The following is a 7,159-nucleotide window of genomic DNA, read 5'->3' as shown; positions in this document are numbered from 1 at the left end:
CGGCCAGACTCGGCAGATTCCGGTGGAGTGGAGGGTGACCGTCACTGCTGGTGGGCCGGGAGTGGGTTTTATTATTTTTTTGTAAGGGGGGGGTCACACTTGGTGGTGCTCAGAACTTACTCCTGGTCCAGTGCTCAGGGATCACTGCTGGCCTGGCTCTGGGGACCATATGGGGTGTCAAGGGTTGAACTCGGGTTGGCGACATGCCAGGCAAATGCCCTACCCGCCTTCCTATCTCTCTGGCGCTGGAAGTGGGACTTAATAGAAGGCGAAGTAGAGTACAGGAGGACTAAAGGTCAGCGCTGCTGATTTGCTGGTCGGGTCCCATAATCTGCTGGTGGTTGGGGTGGGGAATGCTTGTTCCAGAGCAGGTCAAAACGCTACAACCGGAAGAAGGAACATTTGCTCGGCAGAGTCAGGTTAGCCCAGCTTGAGCAGAGCCCTGAGTGCAGAGCCAGAAGTGAACCCCGAGAATAGCCTCGTATGGCCCCAAACCCAGGAAACAGGGTCTGGAAGTGGGGGAGAGCGCTGGAGAAACAGAACAACAGGTAGGGCACTTGCTTGACACATAGCTGACCCGGGTTCGATCCCTGGCACTGCATACGGTCCCCAGGGCCTGTCCAGGAGTGATCCCTGAGCGAGAAGTCCTGAGCCAGAAGTCCTGAGCACTGCTGGGGGTGGCCCCAGTTTGTGAGTCAGACAGCTTGCCCTCACCATCACAGTGCCCAGCTGAGTGCCAGGCCCCCGCCGGGGCTGGTGATGTGTCCAGATTCTCTACCGACCCTGTTTTGGTTCTGGAGGTCGGCTTCATTTGCGTCCCCGTCATCCTGCCTCCTCCGCCTACTCCTGCCCGCCCACCTCGCCCCTCCTTGAAAGGGGAAGTGATCGAGTAAACTTCTCCTTCTTCCCACTCGGCCTCCGTCTCCACTCCCTGCCCTGCGAGGATGGGGCGTTGGCCATCTTCTGGCCTTCCCACTCCCTCGCCTCTCTCTCCCCCTGCCCTCTCTCTGTCCCAGTGGGTTTTGCTAAAACTGGCTTCCATGGGCTGGGCGGTTCCTACGGGGATGGCCTTTTCCTGCTCCTCATCCCAGCAGCTACTGAAATTCCGTGTCCTCCAAGGAAACCTTTGGGTTCTCAGTGGGAACCTGGCACAATCCTCTGAAGGAAGTGATATTCTAGGGCCCGTGACCTCAGGACGCAGGGGGCCTGCCGGGTGTTCTAAGCGGAGGGGAACCTGACCAGCGTGTGCCCTGCCCTAAATAACCTGAGTTTATTTACCTTTCCCAGGCCCTTTCGAGCCAAAGGTTACGAAACGGCTTCGTAACGTAACTCCTGTGAGAGCTGTCGTGGGGACCAGCGGCGACACGGGGCCGTTTTCCAGAGAGTGCAAATGAAATGTATCGTTCACCTGGAGCTTCAGGGGGATGAGCTGGTTTAAGAGGCCCAGGCTGGTCCTGCCAAGAGCCAGGCTTGGCCCTGGGGGAGGGAGGACGGGGAGGATGGCGAGCAGTCGCGTTACACACCCCTGCCACCTAGTGGCCGCTCATCGCGACTGCACCGCAGTGTTATGAGAAACGTCCAGCAAAAGCCCTGAACTGGGGAAGTTCCCATCCCCTCCCCTCACTCGAAGAGGCTATTTGGGACCCTTTGTTAAATAGTCAAAGACAAACAAGGCGTTTGTGGGAATGGCCGGGGAGGGCCGCCCTGCCTGTGTGTAGACAGAGATGAGCCGAGCTGGAGTGTGACACTGGCAGCTGCCTGGGGTGACGGTCCTTGGTGGAAGAGAACCTCGGTGTGGTCGCTAGGGCAGCGGCTTGTAGGGACCATGGTGGTGAAGCCGTGTAGACGCCTATCACTGGGCAGTGAGACCCCCGGAGACGCACCCGGAGACCGGCAGGAGCAATGAACATTTGCAGAGGGGGCCAGAGAGATGGCGCAGTGGGTAGGGCACGGGCCTTGCACGCCCCTGACCAGGGTTTGATCCCCAGCCCCGCAGGTGGTCCAGAGATCACCACCAGCTCTAATCTCTGAGTTCAGCGGTGCTTGTGCCAGGAGAAAGCCCGGGGCACTGCTGGGTGGTGGCCCCAAACAAAACAAAACAACATGTAAGGAGAACACAGGAGCGCTTTGATGCCTGCAGCCAGCCCCGGGTCAGCAGGCTTGGGCTTTCCCACACTCCTGCCGGCCCCGGGGGTGCTGGCTGGAAGGTGGGGCTCCCCGGTGATTCACATCAGCCCCGGAGCTGACGGCTGACGCAGCAGGCGCGTGACCCCCGGGCGCTCACTCCTTCACTGTGCCGAGGGGTACGATGGTGGCCCTGCCAGAAGTGGCTCTGAAGACCCTTGAACCATGTAGCTTCTGGTCCCAAAGGGGGCCCGGGCCTCGAGGGTGGTCGCCAGCCGTCCTCGAGCGGGCCCCGTCCTCCCTAGACCCAGAGGCCGAATCTGCCCTTCCCCGGGTTGGGGCTGTGCTGTGACTTGCTTTGGTTTAATAATGGGGCCGATGCGTCATTGGCTAGTTTCCAGCCTAAACCTTTTCCTTTGTCGTTTGTTTTTGGGGCCACACCCAGAGGAACCCAGGGGACGCTCCTGGCAGTGCTGGGGAGTTGCTCCCAGCGGTGCTTGCGCCAGAGATGGAATCTGGGCCGCCCCCTGCAAAGCCTGAGCACTGGACCTATGACTCTCTCCCGCCCTCCTAGCCCGTCAGCGTCTGTCTTTGCTTCCCTGGGCACAGACGCTGCTCAGGGAAGCGACACGGCCTAGATCTCTGGATGGGAAGAGGGTCTGGGCAGAGACACTGAGGGCCGCCGTCTGAGCCAGCCCATGGGACCAGAGATGACCTGCTAGCCCGCAGGAGCACTGTTAATGATAACCAGCTAGCTGAAGGGATGGGTGTGTGATGGAAACCCAGCCATGAACAACTTTGTAACTGTGTATCTCATGGTGATTCTATTAAAAAGTAAATTAATCAAAATATTAATTTTTTAAATGAAAGGATTTTAAAAAATTAAAAGAAAAATGGCACTGTTGCCATTTTGGTCAGACTTCTTCGTCAAGACCCTGAACGAACGGTCTGAGGCTCTTTGTGTTCCTGGAGCCAACAGATGCCACTAGCACAGAACAGGGACGAATGGAGATGTTACTGGCGCCCGCTTGAGCAAATTGATGAGCAGCGGGATGACAAGTGATACAAGTGATACAAGTGAAAAGGAAAAAAATAATAAGCAGTTACTAATAACTGTTGGGGCTGGAGAGACAACGGGCAGGGTGCTTCCCTTATATGTAGCTGACCTGGGCTCAACCTCCAGTACCATAACTGAGTACCATCAGGAGTTACCCTGAGTGCAGAGCCAAGAGTAAGCTCTGAGCACTACCAGGCTGAAGCGAAAATAAATTGTTGTTAAACTACCAAGTTTGGGGGTAGTAACACGTCAAATAGAAAGCCTTCAGTAATATCATATATTAGTGTTTTGGGGCTGGAGCGATAGCACAGTGGTTAGGGCGTTTGCCTTGCACATGGCCGACCCGTGTTCGATTCCTCTGTCCCTCTTGGAGAGCCCGGCAAGCTGCTGAGATTCTCCCGCCCGCACGGCAGAGCCTGGCAAGCTCCCCTTGGCATATTCGATATGACAAAAACAGTAACAAGTCTCACAATGGAGACGTTACTGGTGCCTGCTTGAGCAAATTGATGAACAACAGGACGACAGTGCTATTATTAGTGTTTTGATTGATCTGGGGGGAAGGATTCACATTGAAATCTGGTTCATCGTTCCTTTGGTCACTTATTTTTCTTTGGTCATTTATTATTTTCAATGGAATAGGCTCAGAGGAAAGAGGGTTATATAGTGCAGACAGACACTGCTTGTCATAGAGATGTCCTTCTTTGGGGGGGGGTCGGTATATCCGGCAAGGCTGAGGGCTTACTCGTGGTTCTGCACTGCACTCAGGGATCACTCCTGGTGAGACTCGGGGCCCAAATGTGGTGCAGGGGTTTGAACCCAGATTGTCCCCGCGCAAAGCAACTGCCCCACTGTGGCAATATCTTTCAAACCCCCCCCCACCCCAAGTGCCTTTTTGATCAGATATTTCTTTATTCAAACAACATTGCTGGGTATCTACCCAAGAAAACTTTGTTAGCCCTTCATATTGCTGTATACATTTGAAATCATCAACACATGTCTTCAAACGGGCTGGAACGATAGCACAGCGGCAGGGCGTTCGCCTTTCATGCAGCCGACCCGTGTTCGATTCCTCCACCCCTCTCGGAGAGCCCGGCAAGCTACCTGTGGCATATTCGATATGCCAAAAACAGTAACAACAAGTCTCACAAGGAGAGAGTGACTGGTGCCCGCTTGGACAAATCGATGAGCACCGGGATGACAGTGACAGTGACAGTCTTCAAACACTTCCAGTTTGATCTCAGTGAATGGGGTAGAGCGGGAACTTGCGGAGCCGCTGTGTTGGAGATGCAGGCACACTCACTCTGCAGCCCAGCAGCCCTGAGATCGGCTTCATTCTAACCATCATCTCCTTTTGTTTGGGGGCCACCCCTGGCGATGCCAGGGGTTACTCCTGCCTCTGTGCTCAGGAATCCTGCCTGGCCGTCCTCCAGGGACAGCTGGGATGCTCAGGATCTAACCTGAGTCAGCTGCGTGCAACCTTATCTCCTATACTATTGCTCCGGCCCCTCTACCTCCTTTCTTTTGAGGGTGGGGGGGGGGCGCGTGGGGGCCACACCCAGCGATGCTGAAGGAATCAAAGAACATCTTTAGACCAGTGCCTGGGGCAGACAGTTGATGCTCAATGAACACAGATTGTGAGCACTGCAGTAATTGAGCTCATTCATACTGACCTTCCCCAATTTTCATTGCTTAGGCCGGAGACACGGTACAGAGGTTAAAGGCAATGTTCCCCCCACACGGCCAAACCTGGTTCAGTCCGGGTGCTACCGAGAATTTCACCCAGGGGCTCGGACCACGGGTGTCGGCAAACTTGTTGAGCCCGTCTGAACGCCTGACGGTGCGCGCCGGGGTGGGCGGGCCTCGCTGTGTCTGCCGATGAGTAACGTGCTACTTTTGGCAGCAGAAATGTGAGCAGAACGGAGCAGGACTGATTTAGCCATTTCCCCCCCCCCCACCCTCTTTTTTTCCTTTTTCTCCGCAAAGCAGTGGAAATGTACTGCTGCTGAAAGGACCCGTTCTTTCTCAGGCTGCTAACATTACGGAATCCCCGTTGAAATGCAAGCTGAGCCGGTGAGAGTCAGATTCCCGGGTCCTCTCCAAAGCCGTTTGTCAAGGTAAATCCCATCCCTGTGAGTATCCTGACTCCGGGACTCGATGGGAATACAAGAAGCTCTGGACCGCCCCGGCACTGTTTGTCCAGACGTCTCAGTTTCCCTGGATATCCCTTATGTAGGAGGAGCTGTCTCAAACCCCCCCCCCCCCCCCCGCCCCCGGCCGCCTGCCAGCTTCCAATGAGGAAGTCTCTGGAATTTGCAAACCCGGCAGCGGGGCTGCTTGAACCGAAGATGAAACCAGAGAGACAGAGCGGCCTTGTTTACAGTTAACCCAAAGGGTGCAGCGCAGCCTTGTTTACAGTTAACCCAAAAGGTGCAGCGCGGCCTTGTTTACAGTTAACCCAAAGGGTGCAGAGCGGCCGGGACCTGGTCTCTCGGTGCAGCCTTGGGCACGACCAACTGCAGTTTGATCGAGGCACTGCACACAGTTCCCGGAGCCCTGCGGGAGAGAGCCCAGGACTGAGCACCGTCACTGCCACCACAGAACAAAGACAAGCAAGGCAGGGCGGAGGGGAAGAAAACACGAACAGAACCCGACAGGATGGAAGCTCAGCCCTCGGCTGCCTTCTGTCACACCAGAGTGCCTTTGCTGTTGTTACTACTGGCCGTGATTGACGTGGAGGGCGGCGGTTTCGCACATGACACCCAGCACAGCGAGACTCCCTCAGCACTGTCCCAGGATGTCCCCCGACCGATGTCAACCAGCACCACAGTCTCCACATCTGCCCAGCAGCAGCAACTTCCTCGGTTTCCTCTTTTATTTTATTATTTTTGCTTTTTGGGTCACACCCAGGGATGCTCAGGGGTTATCCTGGCTCTGTACTCAGGAGTTACTCCTGGTGGTGCTCAGGGGACCATATGGGATGCCGGGGATTGAACCTGGGTTGGCCAAGTGCAAGGCAAATGCTTTCGCCACTCTGGCCCTCCTCTTTTCTTACGGCCGAGTAGTATTCCACTGTGCCTGTGTGTCGCCGTCTCTTTATCCAGTCATCTATTCTCGGACACTTATAAACCAACAGGAAGATGGTGCTTTAAAATCAGTGACAGTAGGGCTGGGGCGATAGCACAGCGGGTAGGGCGTTTGCCTTGCATGCAGCCCACCCGGGTTCGATTCCCAGCATCCCATATGGCCCCTTGAGCACCGCCAGGGGTAATTCCTGAGTGCAGAGCCAGGAGTGACCCCTGTGCATCACCGGGTGTGACCCAAAAGGCAAAATAATAATAATAATAAAAATAACAACAACAAATTAAATCAGTGACAGTGCAGGGGGCCCAGGGCACTGCCAGGAGTCGTTCCTGAGTGCAGAAACCAGGAGGGATCCCTGAACAATGCCAAAACCCAACAAAACAGAACAAAAGCAAAATAACAGACCTAAGAGGACAAAGGGTAGACTGAGTCTCCTAATTTTTTTTTCTCAAAATGGCTTGCAACCTCACTGTTCTTCTTAGCTCCCTTCAAACATTTGATCATCTTAGATGATTGCGTCACCAGGCCTTTTGACTCATTCACTGTCCCAGAGTCAGGGCGTGGAGATCTTGAGACAGGCTCTCCATCCTCGAACAGGTGACTTTCAGTAACACAGACCCACCTTACACTGATGCATCCATTTCTGGTGGGAAAAGAACTGGACAGCAGTGAATTGGAAGGGAACAAAGTGGTAACTTCAAAGTGATACCATCATAACATTTATGCACGAGTGAAGTAACCAGAAACAACAGTTGATATTGTAAAAATAGCACTTACAAGAAGAATCTTTTTTGTAACTCCGCACATGGGAAATTTGAAATTCAAAGCACACGAGGAAAAGGAAAAATTAAAAAAAAAAAGACACTTCTTGAGAATTGTGGAATTCTGTTAGTCAAC

Source organism: Sorex araneus, chromosome 4 (assembly GCF_027595985.1).
Source record: "Sorex araneus isolate mSorAra2 chromosome 4, mSorAra2.pri, whole genome shotgun sequence".
Taxonomy (NCBI): domain Eukaryota; kingdom Metazoa; phylum Chordata; class Mammalia; order Eulipotyphla; family Soricidae; genus Sorex; species Sorex araneus.
Note: the sequence above shows the minus strand (reverse complement) of the source record.